General features: G+C 40.5%; 1 protein-coding gene across 2 annotated transcripts in view; it reads left to right on the forward strand.

Annotated features, from left to right (window-relative positions):
* The first annotated feature begins 11,414 nt into the window (after nt 1-11,414).
* The window catches only part of LOC105926440 (sodium/calcium exchanger 1), a 138,689-nt gene continuing 128,893 nt past the window's right edge, over nt 11,415-21,210 (forward strand). Inside the window, exon 1 of one of the 2 annotated variants that reach the window (XM_012862755.3) lies at nt 11,415-11,556. The gene's annotated coding sequence lies outside the window, so the exon portion shown is untranslated. The remainder of the gene's footprint in view (nt 11,557-21,210) is intronic. The other variant, XM_012862766.3, reaches the window with a different exon arrangement.

Here is a 21,210-nt window from a genome sequence, read left to right on the forward strand (position 1 = left end):
TGAGATGCAAAGATGTATCCATCGTTACACTATGCTGTATACACCATATATATATATATATATATATGTGTTTGTGTGTGTGTGTGTGTGGGGGGGGGGGGTCTGTGCAGAGGCATGCATCTTAGTGAAAGGTCAGTACTGCTTGAGCTGGAAACTAAAGAGGACACCCAAGTGATGAATTGCACTTTACAATCGCTTTCCTTTGCACCACAGCTCGTATTGAACCGTGTGGATATGTGGGTGGAACAAGCAGCCGGATTCACGCTGATATGTGCATAGTGCAGGAGCGCTTTTTTTAGTGTATGTCCGCTTTGTAGTGTCTAAGGTTTAAATGAGTAAAACAATAGTGATTGCATTAAAAACAGGAAACTGCAGTTGTAGAGATGCATAAGGACTTAGTTTGTGGTCATGTTTCTGATTTGAGTAGGTTAGTGTATGCTCATAAAACATCAAATATTGCCACCAAACCCATGCTTCCAGAAGGAAGAGTCTAAGTTGCAAAACACAAGTGTCAGGGTTTTGTTTACTGATGAACTCAGGACGCACACACGGGACTAAAAGTTTGAGTTTTTATTGAAGGAAGTATGCTGGGTGGTGAATGATGAAGACCGGAGGTTCAGGACTGCAGAAGGTCAGGGATGAATGTGATGGCAGGAGCTGACGGCCCGGAGACAGGGAGTCCACACTTGCAAGGTGCTGCTCGGCTAGCAGGCCTCATAGCACTCAGGTTAGCAGTTCATTGTAGACACCAGGGCACAGAGCTGAGCTTCACCAGGGCGGCTAGTCAGGTTAGCAGAACTTGAGAGACACCAGGGCACAGAGCAGAACCTCTCCAGGAACAAACAGTGAACAAACAGTCTTTAGAGTGACTGGCAGGACTAACCTTAACAACAGGAGCAAAACAAAGCTTCCAAGGCAAAACGGGGACTGGCATGGAGAGGTGTGGGATGATGATGACGGCCCAGTGCTGAACTGAAGGCAGAGGGAGGTTTAAATAGAACACTTCACAGGTGGAACAAGGGTCTGGCTAATTAACTGGTAAATGATAACAGGTGTGACTGACTGCTGAGGAGGTGAAGTGAAAAATGACAGAAAATAACTGATGACTGAAAACTAACAATAAATAAAGTCAAACCTAACCCAAAAGAGATGAAAAAATGAAAGTAACAGAAAAACAAAGCCAAACCAAAACTCAACCATGACAACAAGGTAAAGATCAGACAAATGATGGGTTTATAAAAGCTTAATTTTCTTCTTTTTTTCAAGCAGATGGCATGTTTGGGACCAAATGGTCATGCTGTGCAATTGCCCTGTATATGGGGTGTACAGCTGCTCAGAAATACACAGTTGTTTGTAAATGTATTCATACTTTTCAAAGTTTTTCTCCTATTTCTATGCCAAAAACCTCAAATTTCAATGTTTATATTGGGCTTTTATGTGACGGACCAACACAAAATAAAGCGTAAAACAAAAAATGGAAAGAATATGGATGGACAGCGTTTCATAAAGTTTTTACAGATAAAAATCTGAAATGTGTGGCGGGCATTTTTTTAATCTTGCCCCATTTACTCTAATGCCCCTGAATAAAATCCAGAGCAAGCCACTGCAGCAGAGATTCCCAGCTGTGCCACAATAGCTCCTGTTTATTTTGCAAAATGTTGGTCTCTGGATGAGCAAATCTGCAAAAGTACATACAAAAAAGACTTGTAGCTGTAATTGCTAAAAAACATTCGGTTATAGGGGCTGACTATAAATGCACACTTTTAAAACATTTCTAAATAATTTTCTCTCCATTGCACAACTATGCATGGATTTGTGCTGCTCTCAAATGCATTGAAGTTTTTGGTGGTAACCTAACAAAATGGGACAAAGTTCAAGAGCTGTGCCTACTTTTGCAGTCCACATGTGTCATTCTGCACAGCCATGGAAATGGTACATTCCCGCATTCTGAGAAGTTGCACAATGCAACCTCCTGACCTCATGCAAACACACACACTGTTGACCCGGTCTTGCAGCCTTGAGTACCAGCAATGTTTAATGCATCTCTAAGTCGTTTTGTTCCATGTTACGGTTTTAAACACCTGCTGGATGCTCCAGTAACCCCCTATGCCCTCTGGCACCCATCTCCTTGCAAATCACACTATTTCCCCTCCCATCGCTGTTCTGCCCGAGTATCAAATTACGTCCATTGCTTCTGGGTTTGTAAAATTTTTTATTTAGCTCTAACCACCTTCCCCCACAGCATGATGCTGCCACCACCATGCACTACAGTGGGGACAGTATCTCTTTCCACTAATAATGTTCCCCATGTAGGCCAGAAGGTTACATTTAACTTAGCTTCTGTGTTTGTCTGAGTGCACTTGCAGTCATTGCACATGTCATTCTCACGCTCACTCTATTCTACTTCTCTTTTTCTGATGCTTATGCTCAAATTGTGCAACACCAACGCATAACCGAGGTGCACAATTAGTCCTGAAGTGGCGAGATAAGAAATACGAATGTCATGGTTGTGATGGAGACGCACATCATGGGGCCTTTGTCTGTCGTGTTTTTGTATTGTTTCTAAATGATATTTAGGTGCAGGAGACAGGAAAAAAAACATTTCTTGACTTATTCTGCCATGTAGTTACTTGTTAGGATTGGTGAGGTGAGGCGGTCCGCTTCTAAACATTGTTTTAGGGTATGTGAGGTTGAGCAGCTGGGCGCCATGCCATCAGTGCCTTACCAAGCAAGCAGTTGCGCACGATCTGACCCCGAGCTTCATAAGCACTCTGCAATCAGCTTTTATTGTGATCGACAATGACTGGAGCACCGGAGTGACCGGTGCTTTGAGGCTGTTGACTGAGCAATAACCTTAATTGGACAGCAAAGAACCCACCCGTGGGTTGGTGTGAAGTGTCTTCCAAGGCTCGTTGGGTTGCTTCAAGCTAACGCGAGCGTGTGGCCATGCGCGGGTTAGGAAGTCAGCTCTGAGAGTGTCATCTTTTCTTGTTTTTAAATTAGCAAGGCTGATGCGCTGATGACAGTCATTTAGTTCTGTTTCACTGCCCCTAATGTGAAACGCAGCCTCGGCGGCACAATGAGTGGGAGGGCTGCTCCGTGAATAATCAAGAGCCAACAAGGCTTCACGAGGTCCGAGATGAAACAGAATGGAAACATTACACAGCTGCTACGGTTTCACGCACACTATTTAAGCTGCCTTCACGATGGCAGACGAGGGGACGATAAAACGGGACTCCATTAGTCCTTAATCATCACCAATTTCACTAATAAAACCTGCCCCCTCTTTTCAGGCGCCTGCCAGTGTGGGTGTTTTACTGGTATGACTGTTTTTTTTTGTCCAAAACATTGAAGTGAGAATGATGGAAATGCGGGAAGTGAAAGTCAACTCATGGCAGGTTCTTTTTGGGAAATATGTTTTTTTTTTTCCTGGGACCTAATAAGGTCAAAAGGTTGTTGTTCGTCCTGAGTTGAACCACATCATCTGGACATTTGAGGGAAAAACATCCACCAGCTTTCTGCCGCAGCCTGGGTGAAGGTTGACGTGAATATATGGCTGAAACCAGGTGTTCACTCTAAAAGAAGACGCTAACTTTTTATTTCTGACATATATATCAGACTAAACCTTTTCTGTTTTAGGTCAGTGAGGATTAGCATTATTTCTTCTATTTTCTTAATGCTAGGATAATGGGACAAGATTTATTAATAAGTTCTTTAATGTCTTACTTAAAATTCAGACGTTTGCATAATGTTTGAAAGCTTCTGATTTGATATTTTGGTTATTTGGAGGCGTGCCAGGAAATATATTTTTAAGCAACACCTCAATTATGTTGCGTGCTTCAGTGACATCATCGGAAAACCATAAAAAATCTGTAAAGATATCTGGAGAAAAACCTTGTGGACTTCAATAAGTCTGACGCATCTTTGGGGACAATTTCCAGATGCCTGAAGGTGCCACATTAATTGACTCAAACAATTATACACAATTATAATCAGCATGTAAATGACGAGAAAATAAAACATTATATAATAAAAGTTATTTTTCATAGACAATTGCTGAATTAGAAATCAATAAGCGAATGGCTAATTGATTTTTAACATTGTGTCGACTAGCCATCACAATGACTGAACGGAGTGAAGGACTACTGAATTGATAGCAAAAGATGGATAAGGACCAGACGTCCCTGATTTCCGGGGACAGACCCTGTTTGGGGCTGTCTTGTATGAAATGTCCCCAATTTCAGCCTTTCATGAATGAGCCCTGCTGTTAGCGTTACAAACAGAGGAGCCGAGTGGCTCTCTAACGTCACAAGGATTCCAGCTTTGACTCCGCTTTCCTCGGAGCTGTCATGAAAATGGGTCAGTGCTGTGCATTCTGGGATTTAGAGTTTTTGCCAGTCTCTTTTGTTCTCTGTGTGTAGCTCCATCCTCCCATATTCAGGCCCACCATTTCAATAATTGCTGTTTAAACTTGATGATTTCATGTTTTAAGAGAAATAAAATAAACTTCTCTAAAGCAGCTTGGCCCTGTGTGTAAATTCAATTGCTCTCCTTGTTAAAGGATGACTTAACTATGATTGTAAACATTTTTTGGTTTACTTTAACCACACCCAGTCCTGAATACTTACGGCCTGAAATGTAGAATCAGTAAATAAACCTGCCAACATGGAGTAGACTAAAACAGCAGCATATCATGTCCCGATCTTTAGAAATTCAACAAAATCATGACATTTCTCTGCCTGGAAAAAAATATAAAACCATTTCTAAGGTTTTGGGACTCCACTAAAGCAAAGTGAGAGTCATTATCTGCAAAATGGAGAAAACCTGGAATAGTGGTGAATCTTCTCAGGAGTGTGCGCTCAACCAAAATTATTTCAATAGCGCATCGACCCGTCTAGGAAGTAAAAAGTGGCCTAGTCAAAGTTTTGACTTTAGTTTGACTGATTGGTTTATACTTAAAAACCCTCCAATGTGACTGAATGGAGCATTTCTGCATGGAAAATAACTCTGTCACAAAGGGACGGGTTGCTTTGAATAGAGTTTTAATTAATAAAATCTTGGTTTGAAATGCCATTTACATATTTACTTTTTTTTTGTTGCCTAGATCAATTTCAGAGTTGCTGCAAATCTGAGGTGTGACGCCTCTGAAATGATTTATATATTGAATGATGATTGACATAATAAAAAGCAAATCTTGCTTAACTTTATGCAAATGCAACATGAAGAACAAATAACTTCTTGAAATCACACAAATTACTGAAACTGTGCTGTGAATCTGCTATTTTTAGCTCTGCTGCTACATTTAGCCTGTAAGATAATGTTGCACACACCAGTACAGAACTATGTTAAAATCCTGAATACAACAGTGAGTTACTGTTGGTTCCAGTAAATGGAGACAGTACAAAGCAGCTTACATTCACAACAAAGAGGATGAGTGCAGAGGAGCCAACACAGCAAGAAGAAGTGGCCTAGCCTGGTTTATAAGTGGCTTTTTCAGCCTTGCCAAGTTATTGTCTGCCAAAGTGTGCTAAACACAAGGGAGACTGCTGAATGTATAGCATTGTACGTTCAGGGGCTCTGAAAGAGCTGCTTTAGAGCTTTAATGCATGTGCATAATCCACACTTTGGCCACCATGGCATCAAATGTATGTGTAATTTATTTAATTAATTTATTTTATTTGTTTGTGTGTGTTTGTGGCGCTGTGCAAATTGTTCTCGACAAGCACACCATTTCTGTTCTCCTTTCTCTGAAAGACATTTTTCTCTCAAAGGAGCACAAATCATGACTAAAACAATTGTTCTCATAAAAGTTCACAATTGCACAATTTTTGCCTAAACTGCTCTGCAACCACTCATACTGTTTAAAACCCCATTAAAAAACATTATATCTATTTAATGGAATGCAATAATTACCCTGCAGGCTAGAGCTGTTAACTTCCTTAAATACTACTCCACGGTATTTTATCGCTGTCATTTCCAGCTCTGCTGCAATAGTAAGACAGAAGACATTGATTATTGTCTCATTGCCACCAAAATACAAAAATTAACTGTCTTCCTGGACATCATTATGCTGTTTGCAGAACTTTGAGATGATGGGAGATAATAATTATAATTGGCATCGCATCTGTTACGTTTCATCTTATGACGAAAACAATAGGTCTTGCTGTTGAGAGAAATAGCAGGGGGTGGAAATTGTGTGTTCAGATAAAGATTTTTATGTCACATTTGTGACTTCCTACTTGATTTGAATGACAATTAAAGACTCAGCGGTTCAGCTCCCGTGGGAGGAATCAGGTTTCCTTGGCTGTTATTCAATGTGTATTCTTATGTTTAATTAGAAATGTCTATGGTTTACGTTCACAGCCTGATGATATTTTGTTGTTTGTTTGTGTTCATCACAGATATACTGTTTGTAAAAACTTATTTTATTTTAATGTGGTAGAGCCACAATAAGAAAACTGATTTCTTAAGACTGAGAAGTTGCTAACAATTTTTTATTTATTTTTTTTGCGGCTCTAGTGGCACGCGTTTTATTGACAGAGAGCTGACAGGAAGAGAGGGGAAGACAGTGGAAAACATGTGGCAAAGCGCCACGGGTCGGAGTCGATCCCTGGCCGACCGCATCGAGGACTAAAGGCCTCCTAAAATAGTTTGCGCTGCTAACCGTTCTGCCACCGGCGCAGCAGGCTATCAAAACTTATGTCAAAATACATGCAGTTCTCAGCCGCTGCTTGTGTAAAGCTATACTGTTAAGTTTGCCCGGGCAGTTCCCCGGTCCATTTGCTAATTTCTAGGAGCTCAAATTGTGTTTCAAAGGTAAAACCTGATGCAGCAGCATCCATTTAAATGTATGGCAGCACAATACTGTATTTCCTATTTGTTTCAAGCACATAGAAAGATACATTGCTGTTGGTATATTAAGGTTCGGCCTCATCTGCCTACACATTTGACTCTAGCGTACACAATTTTATCCCCAGATAAGCCAAGATACCCTGAAAAGAAAAGAAAAAATACATTGTATGAGTGCAGAAAACGTCTCACACACTTAGCATGCACAGAAGTGGGAAAAAAAGGAGATCCAAGGTAATTCTGTGATAGAGCAGCAGAATTGATAGAAAACTCCAAATATTTAAAGATCAGATTTATGGCTGCAGAAAGTGTGCATAGGTTACACAACACTGCAAAAAGGAATCCTGTGATAGTGAATGAGTTTGACAGAGCACAAGCAACACAAGCATATAGTGTCCAAAATGCAGATAACCCGCAAATCAGGTTGTTTACATCAACAGGGGAAATATCACCCAAAACTGGAGCAGATGAAAAGGAACAATTTGTTTCTTCCTATTGAATTAATAACGAGGGAGAAAATATTCCCGTTTGGGAAGAGCGAGCTCCTCAGTAAAGGCTTTTAATATTAAATGAACTGCCATTCACAGAAAGTGCAGCCTTTACTCCCCTCTGTGAATATAATCTGCATCTGGGCTCTGTGAATGGGCTGGTATCTGGACGTCCAGACACACTTCATGCATGCATCCATTTAGTGGGAAAGTCTTCAGCGTTGACTGTTCTCCATCAGCTAAAAGGAAACCAGCGCTGGAAGAGTTTGCATGTGAGAGAGTGTGGGGGCTACGTGATGTTCCCTCGGGGTGTGAATTAGCCTGCAGCGTAAAAAGGCCAGTCTTCATGCGGAGCCAGAGCTCTGATGAACTGTGGCGAAAAATGATGTAAAACTGCGCCCATCCGAACGCTCATTACTCACACAGACTCCAGCGGTCTTCGCCTTTAACCCCTCACCCCATTTTCTCCATCCTACCAGCACTTATAACCCTCATCCCACTCCTTGGCCGCTCTACACCCCCCATTCATCTCCCGGCTCCTCGTCTCATCTTGCCGGAGAGACTCTCCCTCTTCTGTTCTCCTGAAGAAGTGGAGCAAGGCAGAATGGCACTCATCGATTAAAAAGGGCATCTGTTTGATGTGCATGTTAAAGGGTTTTTATAGCTTCGTCCCGCAAAGATCTGATGCAGAGCACTCGGATGAATTAGTGTGACGATGCATTTATCCATTCATTCGTTTATCTTCTGCCACTTATCTTAACATCTCAAGCAGAACTCCCAGACCTCGAGACCTTCTAACGAGTTATACGGAGGGGTGCCCATATGACACGTCCAGCCTGCAAGATAATATTTCAGGTTTATTATACCTTGGCTCGCAGCGTTAATGAAGAAAGTGCACCGTCTTTTCGCGTATCAGAATCACATTCAAACCATCGCAACCATCACATCTCCATCACCTTACTTCAAGCCTGGTACAAGGTGCTCACATTGATATGCAGAACCTTTCAATGAATTCAAATATTTTGGAAAACTTCATTTATTTCACGTTTTGTAGATTAATTACACACAAGACTGATGTTTTGTCTTTATATCTGTTAACTTAAGAGGATGTTCCACTTGCAGCTAACGAAAACACAGCATTTAGGATCAGGGTATTACATCAGATTAATTAAAAAATTATAGTTTTAATGCGGAAATATGGGCTTAATGAAAAGCATGTTAAATACCTGCTTGAATACCGTTGTTTTCAAGATGTATTTTTAATCTGACAGACAAGCCTCATCGAAAGGCATTGCTTAACATTGTGGTGGGTCATTCAGATGTAGATTTGCAGCCTAAATTGTGCTGCTATATTATTTGTGGAGAGACGAGACTTTCTCCTCCAAACAAGCCAGTTTCTTTTTCATTTGTGTTGTCGTGAACTTTACCATTTAACATGTCAGATGAGGACTTTAAAGCTATAATGTGCTGCAGTCTGACTCCTGCCTTAAAGGGGACATATTATGCCAAATCCACTTTTTTTTTTTAGCCCTTAAATACATTTTCTTCTGTACTTGGAGTCTCTAGAAGTGTAGAAATTTTTATTTAGGAGCTGCGTAGATATCTTTATATTCTGTTTTGGTCATATTTTTCAAGCCATTCAGTTTTCTCTGTTCTCTGTCACATTTTTTTTTTTAACAATTAAGTCACAGTATTTGCCGTGGAGCTGCTGAATAAGGTCATGGAGTTCCAGCTAACCAATTTCACGAATCCGCCGATTTATTTCTCGGAATAATTTTGTAGTCCAAGCTAGCGCTGGGCGATAATTTAATAACAATATATATATATCAATTGATGACTTAGACTTAGACAACATTATTTGTCATTTTGTATGCACAGAGTGCGTACAGAATGAAATTTCATTGCATACAGCTTGTAAATTGCAGTAAAATTAAATTACAGTATAAGGTGCAGCAGTGATTTAAAAGTAAACAATTTAAATGTAGACAATGCAGTAGAAGTCACAGTGTACAGGTGAGTATTTTTTAAAAACCATTAGTATGTGCAGAATTGATTGTGCGAGGGCATTTCTGCAAGAATACAGCTTGTAATTTACAGTAGATTTAAAATACAGTATAAGGTGCAGCACTGAATTTAAAAGTAAAGCAATTGAAATGTAAACAATGCAGGAGTCACAGTGTACTGTGAGTATTTAAAAAAAAACAAAAAACATTTGTATGTACAGAATTTGATTGTGCAAATTGATTGATAGACGTATATCAATGATAGAAAAAAAGGGTCAATAAAAACTTCAACAGAAAACTTCAACAGAATAACAGTTTCCCTTTTGCATTCTAGCCATGTAGGTTAATATTTCAGTCATTAAATCCTCCCAACCAATTACAACGCAGACCCAGGAACGCTCCGCCCCCTTCAACGAGTTCAGAGAGCACGCGTTTTTTTTTCTTCTTTTTTTTTTAAAGTTGGTTGAATAAAGGATTAACTTTGAATTCAGTGTTTGTGTGTTCTGAATCTAAAAATAGATCTCTAAGCAACTGCATAAAATGGCCTAGGCTGCACTTTAAATATATGTTTTGAGTTTGTTGATAATTATCATTATCGCTCTATATGATTTCTATTTTATCGATATGCTTTTTTCCCCCTATATCTTCCACCCCTAGTTCAAGCTGAAGGATGTCGAAGCTACAAGTGTATAAGTGAAAATGTTTGATTGTTCGTTACGCCGTCCCCCTGCATACTACAAAAATGGCCGACCGGGGTGGAGTGAATCGCTCTGCAACCTGGAGGGGGTGTGAAGAGCCTTCTTTAGATTTAAAGAGACAGCATCAAATAAGTTGCTCTCAGACGCACCTCAGAACAGGGGTAAAAAGGAGGAATGTGGGGGTAAATTAACGATGGATTCAGACCAAATCCTTCAGTTGCACATTATACAGACCACAGGAACAGAAGGATTTTAACTTGAAAAGGCAGAACTGAAAGGCATGATGTTTCCCCTTTAAATTCGTAAATAATCTCACTGAGAACCATGGAGGTCAAATTAGGCAGCAACAATTTCTTCTTTAAGATCTTTCCAAGAGTTACAGATGCTCCTGCTTTTAGCTGAATGCTTCAGTTAGGGGTGAACCTAATTTATCCCACACACCTTTCCCACTGTGGCTTCATCTTTGTTCTATAGATATTGACACGTCTGACCGTCGTCCGTACCGTTGAGGTTTGGTTGACTCGTTACAAGTGGCACTGAAAACATTTGCCCTACTACCTCTTCTGATGAAAGTGATATGCAGCTGCTACTGTACATTTGTGACCACAAGGGGTCATAAATGACAAGGGCCACAAGGGGAGCAGCAGCCCCAAAAGTCAAAGCAGCTTATTTTATACTAACTTTCACAGCAACAATAAGTAGAAATAATTCAGTTCTTAAAAAGAAACATGAACCGGATGGACTACATTATGTATTGATGTAAAAAAAAAAAATCAATGCACTTTGTTCGGAAAGACACTATGTATAATTTGCTCCAGGCAAGGATGAAAAAATCCTAGCAGAATACATTATGTTTTAATGTACAGTATACCATTAATACATTATTGATTTAATCATTCCATGGAGAACTTATGAATGGGTGATGTGCACAAATGTTTTCCACATAGATAGTTAAGATATAGGCATGTTAAATGACCTTTAAATAAAAAATTAAACAGACAGGGTTTAGGTTATTAAAAAAAGTAAAAACAAACAGGATTTGGGAAACAATTAGAAGGATTTGACGGCTGTAGGAAACATTTGTGTGTGTGTGTTTTTGCTTATTACGCGTGAATAAACACCTCCGGCATCTCTGCTTTCGGTGCCGCACAGCTTCTCTTCTCCTTTTTAAGAGCTGGTTCCACTTTCATTCGGCGGCTACGCGGAGAAAAGACCCGCTGATTAGCCTTAGCCCCGCTCACACCGGCGCCGTCCTTTCTGTTTTCCAGCGTCAGTCGCCTTGTTGTTCCGCAGAGAGACAGATAAAGAAGAGCGATGCTGCTTTTCTGAGAGCAGGGGAGAGAGGGAGGAAGAGAAGGAGGGAGGTAGGGAGGGCGTTTGAGCTGTGCCGAGGCTTCAGAGGAGGAGAGATGTTTATTCAGCTGCTGAATGAAGGAGAGGATGAACACAGTGAGAGGAGCCACTCGGTGAATCAATGAACGGAACCCGACCTGGGCTCATCCTGCTAACACGGAACCGGTGAGCAAACGCAAACGACGCGCGCCTTTCTCTCTCTAGACTATTTGACGAATCTTTGGTCAGTCTCGGTGTTTGTGTGCGTCTTTATGAGAGATTGCTGCGGCAATCAGCGCGTAAAAAAAAAAAAGAAAAAGAAAAGAAAAGTGTGCATAGCGGGAGGTGTTTTACATGCGGACGCGTAAACAAGGAAGAAGAGCGCACTGGCAGAAGGAAGTGCCCGCTAGAAGGTGTCCAACATGCCTCGCGTGTTTCCCCGTCAGGTGTGCATGCGGCAACGCAGAGCCCTGCCTTGTTCACGGGGGGCGCCTTCATTAACCCCCCCCCCCCCCCCCCCCCCCCCCCCGCTCCCCAATTAGGCGCTAGACCCGGTGCGCCTTGTTTTTGGAGACAACAAGCTATCGCGCGTAAGGCGATCTCCCGTTTTGAACGCGCACCGTGCCAGGGAGTCCCGGCGGGGAGCCGAGGTAACCCGGAGAGGTCCGTGCTGTGGCCGCTTACTACACCGAGGTGACGGGGAGGGAGGGATGGAGGCGCTGGGGTCAGGAGCGGTGAGCGCAGACGGCTCCTGGACAGGAGAAGGAGCCTGAAATCTGCGAATAAGAGCAGGTTGTTTTGTTGCTTTGTGGTATTTTAGCGTTCTTTGGTGTTATAAAGAAAAAACTATTCACACCCCTAGAGTGTCTTTACAATTTGTGACGTCAAAGCCACAATCTTCAATGAATTTGTATTGAATTGGTATTGTTAGTGGTACTGTGAATTAAGGAATTGGGAATGGTAAATAAAATTCTCTCTCTGCACAGGCAACTATTTGTGTGTGTGTATATATATATATATATATATATATATATATATATATATATATATATATATATATATATATGTGTGTGTGTGTGCAGTGTTCAGTAAGTGCTTCGTGTGATCCCCTTTAGCAGCAGGTACAGCTGAAGTCTGTTAGGTTATGTATACTCCAGCGTTGTTTGTCTTGTAATGGAGACTATTTAGCAAAACAGCTAAAGATCAGTAAGATTGGATGGAAAACATCAGTGAGCATTGATGTTCAAGCATTGCCACAGATTCTTGATAAGGTTAAGATCTGGACTTTGACTAGGCCATTCTTGCATGTGAATATGCTATGATCTATGTAATTTCACTGTAGCTGTGTCTGTATGCTTGTCGTCCTGCTGGAAGGTGAATCTCAGCCTTAGTTTCAAGTCTTTTTCAGCTTCTAACAGATTAACTCCAGGAAATATTTACAAACATCCAAATTAGCTTTTTTCTTGAAAGCATGTGAGCCCCTTCTCCACTTGTACGTAAAAGACCTGTATTTAGTTACGCCCATAAACTCTTTCCTCCCCGTCCCTGACCAAGAAACGCTTCCCCACAGCATGATTGTGCCACCGCCATGTTTTATTGCAGCGATGATGTGTTTAGGAGCATTTGCAGGGTTAACTCTATAAATAGCGTTTTACACTTAGACCAGACAATGTCTTCCACATACTGGCTGTGTTCCCTAATTTTTTTTAAACAAACTTTGAACATGATATACTATAGTTTTCTATTCACGATGGCCATAAAGGCCAGATTTCTTGAGTGCAGAAGTGATGGTTGTCCTATAGACCGATGATGATCCCACCTGAGCTGTGGACCTTCACAGCTCCTCCAAGGGCGTCTTGGCTCTGATTAATGCTCTCCTTGCCCAGGCTGTCGATTTATGTTACCAGTCATATCTAGGTGGGTTTGATAGGTGAGTCGTGCAATAGTCTTACATTATAAGATGATGGATTGGACAAAGATCTGTGAGGTGTTAAAAGCATGTGAAATTGTTTTAGAACCTGGCTCTGATTTAAACTTCTCCACATTTTTCTCCCTCACTGCTGTCTTCCTCAGTCGTCATGATGCTGTTTGTTCTCTAATGTTCTCTAACAAACCTCTGAGGCCTTCAGAGAACAGCTGGATTTATACTGAGACTAAATTACACACAGGTGGGCATCAGAGTAAAGAGAGTAAAGATAGATAAATACCACTGCTTTCAGACGTTCTTCATTAAAAAAGGCTGAAACCAATCCATTTATGTCTGTCCATTGTGTTGGTCTACCACATAAAACATTTTCTCTCGTATAGTGGCCAGGCTTAGGGTTAGGGTAGGGGGTTTACTAATTTTATTTCACAATGGAGAACTATGTTCATGTGGGTGGGGTCATCAGTAATGCGATGTGATGTGATTTGCAGACCACCATCTAGCTCCCTCTGAGTTTTCTCATTGGCCACCAAGCACAGGGATTGTCCCTGGAAGTTGGAAATTCCCACCTAGTCCGTTGGAATTACGAAACAGGACCATACCCTACTTCCGCATTTAAGATGGCTTCTACTCATAGTAGCATTGAGTAAAGCTTCATATTTTAAATTTTTTGGCAGTTCTCTCTCATTTATGTAACATTTAGTTTGTCATACAGGTACTACTTCTCAGTGATCTTTAGACAGGGTGTCTGAGTCAGTGCTGTTTATATGCACAAAACATGGCGCAGAACAGCGTTATTGTCATCGTTATAACAGTAGGGGCTCAACGAACAACGAAGAATTTGAACCTAGACTTGTTTAATGTTTCATTATTGGTTTAACAGCTCAACACCGCTTAAAAGACGAAGATTTTTCAGTAAAACGTGACTTTAAAATGCATTCTGAGCTTCAGGTTGGTTGTGTTTGTACATTTAACAATGGTTTTGGTGTGACGGTCCATTCTTTTCCCTAAAAGAAAGGAGCTCGTACCAAGTACCTGTGACTAATGAACCAAGTAGGTAGTAGTGGAAACAGGGCTCTTTTGCTTTTGAGAAGAGGAGATTCAGGTGTTTGTAAAGTATTTCCTGTCATGAAAATCACAGCTAAAGGTATTGCGGTATTTCTGCGGTAACATTGTCACAGCTAGTTGGATACGCACATGCTTAGGGTGATTATGATGACAAGAACTGACAATGTGGACACATTTTCCCAACGCTTGGCCATTTTATGGTGATGAATCATGAGTGATTGTTCAGCCAAGAGGGGATGATAATGGAAATTTGGATGATGTCAGTTTATCTTGTGGTCATTCTTCTTTATGCATGATGATGATGATGATAGGAACTTTTTCCAACTACGATGAATTATTAACCCCCCAAAATATGTCACCAATTTAATAATTCAGGAACCCAATCTGTCCTGGGAAATGTGGGCTACAGACGAAGCTGCATATTTAGAATAATAATAGCCTTTATCAGCTGCAATAAGCTTTTGCTTTAATCCGCTCCAGCGTGGGGTTCTTATCCACAGGATTTTACTGACCACAACCGCTAAGGTGGATAATATCTGCACCTACAGGGTTTCAGAATAGGCTGTGAATTTATACATTTTTATTGATAGTCTCTGTTATTTCTAGGTCCACTGGGTGCAGAATCATAGAGAAAAGCCAAACCTCATATTTTGTTTCCTGTCCCAGGAATATCAATATTAATACATGTCCTGGCTGTCACATAGTTGCCCCTCTGCATTTTACCGCGTATGTTTTGTACATGATTGACACCTCACAGAGTCTGCCACTGTGCCGATAATAAACACAAGACGTATCTTCCGCTTTCCCCGCTTGTTTGCACTCTCTTTGCCTTGCGACTGTATCCTGAGCTAATCCATTAAGTCCTCCCAACAACACACCGGCTTCCCTGCCGCAGAAGACGGTAACCCACAACCCGGCCCCGCTATTCTAGTCCATGATAATCTGGTTATGTGTTTTTCGCTGGCTCCGGCCAAACGGTTGCTGCTAGTCACCGAGGGGACGTGTCTGCTGAGAGCGACAGGAAAGACCTGGCTGTAATCCTGCTCTCTCTCTCCTCTGTGCGACAGTGTGTGCTTGGAGTGGTGGGGCGGAGGAATGCTTAGCTGTGGAAGACGATGGTGCTGTAAAGTATTGTGCAAAAGAGGCTTGTGTACGGAATGCCCAAAAGTACTCATGAGAAAAGAGTAAGCGTGGAGGGAAGTTGCCACGCAATAAAAAAAAGGAATGCAAACATTTAGGAGCAAACAGGTGAAGATGATAGTGGGGAACAGGCTTGTCAGGTTTGGTCGGTCAGACCGCGTTGTCCGCATCGCTCTGCTGCTACAGCGCAAAGGTTTATTACCAATATTATTTAAAGAGTTGAGGTACAGGATATAAAAAAAGCAATCTCTGGATGTTTTCCACTCTTTATTAAAAAAAAAAACCTCCAGTGTTAGTGAAGAGCAACCAAAGGGAGCATTAGGAGACCATCAGTGGCCATCGTTGCTTCAGTTCATGGAGGTTTACTGGTATTCATTCCTAGGTGGCTCTCTTAAGGTCCCGACAGAGGATGATGAGGTCTGGACTTTGACTACATTATTGTAACAACTTGCCTCTTTCCATTTGTCAGTCCTTACATTATAGATTTGCTGTTGTGTTTTGAAATTTTCTTCTACTGTTGATGATCCAGTATGGGCCAAGGTCCAGCTGTCAGTGCCTCACTTTTGACTCAAGAAAACTTTTATGCATTCTCTGCACTGTTCTTTGCACAAGTCACCATCACTTCACTGGGATTCCCAAGGTGAAGTGATGGTGACTATTGTGACATGGTAATACCTTGTGTGGAATGTTGTATATCTATCATATATCTATATCTATCTATATATATATATATCTATATCTATATCTATATATCTATCTATCTATATATATCTATCTATCTATCTATATATATATATATCTATATATATCTATATATATCTATATCTATATATATCTATATATATATATATCTATATATCTATATCTATCTATCTATCTATCTATATATCTATATATATATATATATATATATATCTATATATATATATATATCTATATATATATATATATATATATATATATATATATATATATATATATATATATATATATATATATATATATATATATATATATATATATATATAACAGTGTGTGTATTCTGGAGCATGTAGCAAAAGTAATTTCCCCCTGGGATCATTAAAGTAAGTCTGAGTCTGAGTTCATGGTCGACCTTAAGGCCAACAAGGTGGTCAGATCCTGCCTTGGAGAACAAACCCAATTTATCACCCGTCCACCTCTGTGTTTGAAATTAGGTGCTTGTGCTGCTCTGCTCTGTTGCAAACAAAGTTATGCTGCTGCTGTTGTTTTAGAGCAAAGAGGTTTTTCCTTGTGACCATTTGCAAATTATTTTCAAACATCTGATTAACTCATGTCATTCCATGCCCTAATAAGGCCTGTAGAGCTCGGTTTTGCTATTTCTCACCATTGTACGGTTAGGTTTTACCAGGATGGGCACTCTACTGAAAAGAATTAGACCATGTTGAACGTTTTCCACATGTGAATATTTTCTTTTTACAAATAATTTGAAAATAATCCTCAAAACTAGTATCAAATTTATGGGAAGAAACAAATGCTTCTCTAAGGTCGTTGCTAAAAATCCACCAATCACTTAGCCAGAGATTCAAATTGGCCAAATGATCAGCTGAAATTGGTAATCAGCAAACACTTAAAAACGTGATTTTTTTTTCTTCTTCCTGTTCACTGATTGCATCAAAACTATGAAGCTATGCAATTTTTTTTGGGTTTAATAAAAAAAAAAAATCACATGAAATATAGGGACATGGTTTGATGAGGATAACTTTGTATTTCCCCAAATCTTCTTTACATAAGTGGTGATACCTGCTGATGAGCAGTCAATCAGCTGCTCCAGGTAAAGCAGCTGCTTTCCTGCTAAATCCAGTAGAACGAGGGATTGCTTTTTTACGTGCCTATATTTTGCATCCTCTTCCTCCATCTTCTGCTGATTGTTCTTGTGTTAATCGTAAAGTTTTAGCATCGCGCTTGATGACGCTGGTCTGCAGAGTTCACACAGGCACAGATAACGTCAGGCTGCTGAGCCGACCGTGAATCCTGAACCTGGCTTTACGTTCTCGGTTTGTGCTCAATCACAAAGCAACCAGAAGCCATTTGATAACAGCACAACATATTGATTTGAGTTCCCTTATTCAACACTGCAGTGGCCAGTTGCCTTGTTTCTCATAGTCCGTGTAAAGATGGACCCCCGTTTTGTTTAAGATGGTGAGGCACTGTAGAGCTCTGATGCACACCGCTAAAACCACCTTTTTTCCCCCCGTTCCTATCCTTAGAGGGTTCATTAAACTTCCCTCCTTCATTTAAAGCGTTCCGGTAAGCTACACAACCATTAAATGCATTGGGTGTCTAAAAAGTGCCTGTATTAAAAATACACAAAATCCTCTATCTCTGCCATTATGTGAGGATAACTAAAATAATCATTTCCAAATAAGCATAACTCTGTTATTGAGGCTGCAGGCTGATTAACTGCTAAACTATGGCTTATGAATACATATACCTGGATCTAATAAGATTATACATTCATGTAACAAAAAGTAGTTTTGCTTTTATGTACTTATGCCGGGTTGATATCCATAGAAAAGAAAAGCTGCTATTAGGTACCGCCACCTTAACCGGGTTATATTACATAGGGACACATAATTATAGAAGGGGCTGGAGTTAATGCTTTCCAGCCACAACTATTAAACTGCAAACTTTATCAATTCAGGGATTTTATATATTTTGCTGTGAAATTAGAAGTTATATAGTCAGACTTTCCTGCTATCATCCCTTTATTGATCTCCTATCAGGACCCTTTGCCACAACTCTGCAACCTATTCAAAAGATTAAGCTTTTAAAAGCCTAATAAAGCAGTGGAAAGTGTTGAACACACTGTAGCTGAAACGTTAAAGACGTTTGTCAATATATTGTTACCTCATCCACCCTTAAAGAAACCTTAAAGAGACCCTAAAAAACATGTATATATCTATCTCTGCGCTGAAACACTCCATAAAGATGAGAAGTGCTAACCTTTTAACACCCTTATATCTCTCATGGGGCTAAGCAGGTTGTCTCGGTCACCTGAAGTATTTAATTCCTCTCATTTTCCAGTCGATCCTAAAGCATCACTTCAGTGTTTCGTTCATCCAATTAATGGCCAAAAAAAGTGTGATTTATAGGATTTGGCCACCAGATTGTGTTGATCTTCGAAGAGAAAGGAGTCCACAATAAACCAAATTAGTGGACTGAAGCGCTCAATGTTATGTCCAGTAGTTTGTTTAGTTCTTGCTCTGAACAAATCACCGGCAGCTTATTCTGAGCCAATAAACTCTTGTAAAACTGGATATAAACACTCACTGGTATCGCTGCTGTGTAAATATCAGCTTTCCATTTCTTTATTGTCAAATTGCCAAGTTTCAGATTAAATTTTTCTGAGTTCTCATTAATTTTCTGTAAATGTTAAAAAATTGATGCATGGAAGAACAGATGGATGAATTAATAGATGGAACCATGGATGGACAGATGGATGGATGGATGAATAGATGACTGTTGGATGGCTGGATGGATGTTGGTTCATGATTGGATGGAAGGATGATGATTGGATGTATGGATGTATGACCATGGATGGATGGATGATGGCTGTATGGATGGATGGATGAATGGGTGGGTGTGTGGATGAATGGATAGATGGATGACCACTGATGGATGGATGGATGGATGGATGGATGAATAGATGACGGTTGTATGGCTGGATAGATGGATGGTTCATGACTGGATGGAAGGATGATAATTGGATGTATGGATGTATGGATGACCATTGAATTGATGTATGGATGGATGACCATGGATGGATGGATGATGGCTGGCCGGATGGATAGATGGATAGATGTTGACTGGATGGAAGGATGATGGCTGTATGGATGGATGGATGAATGGGTAGGTGTGTGGATGAATGGATAGATGGATGACCACTGATGGATGGATGGATGAATAGATGACGGTTGGATGGCTGGATAGATGGATGGTTCATGATTGGATGGAAGGATGACGATTGGATGTATGACCATTGAATTGATGTATGGATAGATGACCATGGATGGATGGATGATGGCTGGCCGGATGGATAGATGGATAGATGTTGACTGGATGGATGGATGGATGATAGCTGTATGGATGGATGGATGAATGGGTGGGTGTGTGGATGAATGGATGGATGGATGGATGGATGGATGGATGGATGGATGGATGGATGGATGGATGGATAGATGACAGTTGGATGGCTGGATAGATGGATGGTTCATGACTGGATGGAAGGATGATGATTGGATGTATGTATGTATGGATGGATGGATGATGGCTGTATGGATGGATAGATGGGTGGGTGTGTGAATGAATGGATAGATGGATGACCACGTATGGACAGATGGATGGAACAATGGCTGGACGGATGACCACGGATGGATGGATGATTTTTTTGGTTGGATGGAATAAATGGGTGGATAAAGGATGGATGGATAGATTGACAGATGGATGGATCACTGACATTGAGATACGTCTTGAAAACGACTCTCTTGGGTTTCAGTCTAATTTTCTTTTCCCCTGACCTGGTAAATATTTCATTCCCTTCAGACTGCACAGAAACCCTGAAGTAAGCCCAAAAAAGGACCTTAAAATGTTTCTTTGAAAGTCTCTAATCATATCAAAAATACCTGTACAACTACAACACACTCATGACAGATGTCCCTCCTTCCTCCTTGTGTCCTCCCCTTACTTCCTCCCCCCCACTGTCGCCCCGCTCTCTCAGCCAGTCGTTCTCATGTTTGGGGATTATTTAAAGCTTCCTTAAAGTTACTTCCCCCGGTGGTTTTAGCAGTTGGTGGTTTGGCATGGTTCTTGTTCTCTAACTTCGATTTTATATTTTATCGTTAAAGACTAACATTGAAGTAAAAAAATAAATAAAAAAAAACAACCCCAAAGAAACAGAGGAGTGTGAGGAAGAAACAATGGACCATGATCAGACAAACCAATACATGACAAAGTGCTAGGTATTCACAGTACTCTTATTACTTGTTATATAAATGTCATTGGTTGGCCTTGAAGACAAATGTACCAACTCGGCCTGCTGATGACATCCTAAACTCTGAGTCAAACCCAGATCATCATTTATTGTCCGTACACTCAATGTTTGAACGCTTGAATTTTATAGTCAGGGATATAGGCCTACAGATCTTTCCACTGGACTGCGTATTTATCATCACACCAACCACACAGGAGTCTAAGTTGTGAGGTTTGAAAATACAGTTTTAAATTTGGGAGAGCATGTCCACCTTTTTCTTTTGGCAACCGGAGCATGGAAAAGCATATTCTGGGCCTCTTAGCTCCCCATATAAACCCTGACACTATTTTGTCCCATGACATAAATTGTTGTGGCATGGAATGAATCTGGGAGAGATTTCTTCTATTTTCTACTTTTTCTTCTACTGGTGTAATTAAAGTGGATTTTCTGAGTCTTAGTAATATTAAGTCTGAGTAAAAGTTAAACTATTTCAATGGCACCAAAAGTCAGGGAAGTGAAGATATCAAAGACTGAAGATGTAACATGACGTCATCAGCAAATAGTGTAATTTTGTGCTAATTTTCCCCTATTTGAATCCTCTTTAGCCTCTAGCCTTGTCAATCTGCCTGGGCCAGAGGTTCTATATATATAGAGCTAAGAGTTTAGGGATACCTTGAGTTTCACTCATTGCAGTTCA

Source organism: Fundulus heteroclitus, chromosome 14 (assembly GCF_011125445.2).
Source record: "Fundulus heteroclitus isolate FHET01 chromosome 14, MU-UCD_Fhet_4.1, whole genome shotgun sequence".
NCBI classification, from domain to species: domain Eukaryota; kingdom Metazoa; phylum Chordata; class Actinopteri; order Cyprinodontiformes; family Fundulidae; genus Fundulus; species Fundulus heteroclitus.